Below are 4,218 nucleotides of genomic sequence, written 5' to 3'. Positions count from 1 at the left end.
CCAAAGGCCTGATGATCCAGTTTTTTCCTCTATCTACACCTTAATCTGTATATAGAGAGTTTAGTCTCAAGACTGGTTTCTTTCATTTGTAACCAGGGGAGAATCCTTAGTTTGCATTATGGAGCCATCCCTGAGCCAATCCTCATGTGCAGGGGAAGGCTGTGAGTTGATTTATTTAGACATTGATGACTCAGTCGACCACCATACCAACAGCAATAAGGGAGAGGGAGGGCACTGTGACATAGTAGGCTAAGCCTTTGGTGCTAACATCCCATATGAGCACCAGTTCATGTCCCATCTGTTCCTCTTCCAACCCAGTTCTCTGCTGATGGCCTGGGAAAGCAGTGAAAGATGGCCTAACTGCCAGGGACCCTGCACCCATGTGGGAGACCCAGAATAAGCTCCTGGCTCCTGGCTTCAGATCAGCCCAGCTCCAACCATTACAGCAATTTGGGAAGTGAACTAGTGAATGGAAGACCTCTCTCTCTTTGTCTCTTCCTCTCTCCATCTATAACTCTGCCTCTCAAATAAATAAATGTAGGTTGTTCCTCGAAGTGCAGCGCCAACATCCCATATGGGCACCAGTTCTAATCCCGGCTGCTCCACTTCTGATCCAGCTCTCTGCTATGACCTGGGATGGCATTGGAAGATGGCCCAAGTCCTTGGGCCCCTGAACCCGCATGGGAGACCAGGAAGAAGCTCCTGGCTTCGGAGCTGCCCAGCTCTAGCCATTGGGCCATTTGGGGAGTGAATCAGTGGAAGGAAGACCTTTCTCTCTTTCTCTCCCTCTCACTATCTGTAATTCTGCCTCTTGAATAAATCAATAGAATCTTAAAAAAAAGGTTAATTCTTAAAAAGATTAAGTGGGGGTCAATTCTATGCCAACGTTATGGCTGTTATTCCACAGAGAAGGGAAAGAGAACCACAATCTCCAAATTGGCAACAGTGGCTCCATAGAGCAGAACATTGTCTCTGAACTAACTGTATGTGATTATCCTGTAAAAGGGACACAAACAGAACTTGTGTGGAGGTACTTCAAAGAGTTCATCAAAAGTGAATTAAAAGATAAGTTGTTAGCACTCTGGCCTCAGAATCAGCCCTTAAGGCATTCGGATCTGGCTAAAAAGCTCATGAGAGTTTCTCAGGCATAGAAAGCCAAGACATTGTGGCAAAAAACTACCTACATGAAAGATCTCTGTGAGTGAGATTGCAGTGGAAAGAACGGGTCATCAAAGAAGGAGGTAACTTTCTCTGAAGGGAGGAGATAACTTCTACTTTGATTATGGCCTTGTCTAAATAAGGTCAGAGTTGGCAAACTCAAGAGGCTTCCATAGCCTTGGCAGCTCATGACAAGAGCCTCGGGTGATTACTGATATCATAAATAAGAGTGTCAATTGTTAAATGAACAACAGGAATCACTGTACACTTGTTCCCCATGTAGGACCTCTGTGCTTAATGTGTTGTACTATGAGAATTAATGGTAAAACTAAGCTTCAAACAGTGTTTCATATTTTGTATGTCTCTGTGGGTGCAAGCTGTTGAAATCTTTACTTAATATATACTAAATTGATCTTCTGTATATAAAGATAATTGAAAGTGAATCTTAATGAATGGGATGGGAGAGGGAGTAGGAGATGGGATGGTTTGCGGGTGGGAGGGTGGTTCTGGGGGGAAGAACTGCTATAATTCAAAAGTTGTACTTTTGAAATTTATATTTATTAAATAAAAGTTTTCTATTAAAAAGATACATTGTTTTGGATGCAAAAATTGTGAAATCCATGCAAATGAAGGGAGTCTTCAGAAACTTCATGGAAAATGCATATTATGGAAAAGGTATTCATGAGTATCTAACTTTTTTGCAAACAAAACCATTTTAAAAAGACAAAAAAGTCTATTTTCATCTATTTGAAAGGCAGAGAAAGGGAGAGAAAAAGCTTCCATCCACTGGCTCACTCCCCAAATGCCCAAAACATCCAGGGCTGGGCCAACCCAAAGCTAGGAGGCTGAAACTCCATCCTAGTCTCCCAAATGCGTGGCAGAGACCCAAGCGCTTGCACCATCATCTGCTGCCTCCTAGGATGCATGAGCAGGAAATTGAATCAGAAGCACAGTAGTGAGACCTGAATGCATGCTCTGATATGGGACGTGGGTGTCCCACGTGGTAGTTTCACCCACTATGCCATAACACCTGCCCCAGAACTTATCTCTTTTTTAAATGTTCTTTTCTTTTCTTTTTTTAAAGATTTTATGTATTTACTTGAGAAACAGAGTTACAGACTGTAAGAGGGAGAGACAAAGAGAAAGGTTTTCCATCCACTGGTTTGTTCCCCAAATGGCCACAAATGGCTGAAGCTCAGCCAATCCGAAGCCAGGAGCCTGGAGTTTCATTTCAGTCAGAATCTTCCATGCAGGTGCAGGGGCCCAAGGACTTGGGCCATCTTCCACTGCTTTCCCAGGCCACAACAGAGAGCTGGATTGGAAGAGGAGCAGCCAGGACTAGAACCAGCACCCATATGGGATGTTGGCGCCACAGGCAGACGATTAACATACTGTGCCACAGCGCTGGCCCCAGGACTTATCTTTTAAAAAATATTTCTTTATTGGATAGGTAGGGGGACAGAGAGAGACAGACAGACAGAGATCTCTCACCTCCTCAAATGCCTACAATGGCCAGTACTGGGCCAGTCCAAAGTCGGGACCTGGAAATTTCATTGAAGTCTTGCACATGGGTGGCAGGAACCCACCGCTTGCTCTATCAGCACTGCCACCCAGGGTTTGCATTAGCAGAAAGCTGGAATTAGGAGCTGGTGCCTAGCACTGAACCCAGGAATTCCGATGTGGGACCTGCACATTAACAACCACTATGCTAAATGCTCAATCCCCAAACTTATCTTGAATTCCATTTTCCATGAAATTTTTGAAGTACCTTATGTTTTCTGCCTTCAGTGGCATTGAAAACTATGGTTCCCATTGGTACCCTCCTTACTTCCCAGATTAATAAGAAGCTGAAGCCATAAATGGACTTTTTAGCTTGTATACGATGACAACTAAATAACATAGATAATGTTGTGTCTACTGCTTTTGCTGTTGAGAACACCTGGGCAGAGACAAGAGTCCAGTGGCCTCTCCTCCACCTGACATAACCATTCTGCTCTAAGTCAAAAAACCGAATACTCAAACCTCAGCAACATTATCTCAAATGGCCCATTTAAAAGAAAATCACTTACAAATTAGGCTCTTCTCCAAAGGGTGTTGCAAAGCATTTATTTGCTCAAGTGACTATAAAATGAGCAACATGGTTAGGACTCAAATTAATGTGCCAGTGCAGCTTTGTGAATTCATTTCATAGCTCCTTTTGGCCAGAACATTTTTACATCAATTTGTGTCATTCTTAAAGCCAATAGGTTAGCAAGGCTTTCAGAACTGATAAGTACCGTACTTCTCCCTCCTGTGGCTCTGGAAGCATGCTATAAACACTAGAATCTCTTGAGATTGTGAGTGTGTACTCCTACGGATGTACTGCATATGCTCACAGAGAACTGAATGTTTACTATGTACAAGGGACTTAACCCAAACAATTTATTTGATCTGTGAAGTCACCGTATTTCATATGAACCCATTGTACAGAGGAGCAAAATGAGACTTGGGGAGGTTAAATGATTTCTCAGTAGTCATAGAGCTAGTGTAGCAAAGCTGTGGTCACAGCTCATGATTTGAATTCCCAAGGTTTACTGTTTCATTGAGCCCCTAGGACTTGAGCTGTTGCATTTTTCATTTTGCTCTTAGTGTTGCCTCCTTCGTCTCCACCTCTCCCTGCTGAACCTTATGTTCTTCAGCCCAATAAATATTTATTAAGCACATCCTATCTGCCAGACATTGTTTTAGGTGCCTCGAGGCAGTAGCAAGGGGGCTTACAATTTAACATGTGTTCTCATCTCTTAGATTGCCACTCAAAATACAAATTTTCCTACTTTAAAAAATAAAAAAGCTGGGACCGATGCTGTGGCACAGTGAGTAAAGCTGCCGCCTGCAGTGCCGGCATCCCATATGGGCACCGGTTCAAGTCCCAGCTGTTCCTCTTCTTATCCAGCTCTCTGCTATGGCCTGGGAAAGCAGTGGAAGATGGCCCAAGTGCTTGGTCCCTGCACCAACATGGGAGACCAGGAAGAAGCTCCTGGCTCCTGGCTTTGGATTGGCGCAGCTCCAGCCATTGTGGCC

Source organism: Oryctolagus cuniculus, chromosome 4, assembly GCF_964237555.1.
Source record: "Oryctolagus cuniculus chromosome 4, mOryCun1.1, whole genome shotgun sequence".
Lineage (NCBI taxonomy): Eukaryota > Metazoa > Chordata > Mammalia > Lagomorpha > Leporidae > Oryctolagus > Oryctolagus cuniculus.
The sequence above is the reverse complement of the archived record's forward strand: the minus strand, read 5'-3'. Positions refer to the sequence as shown.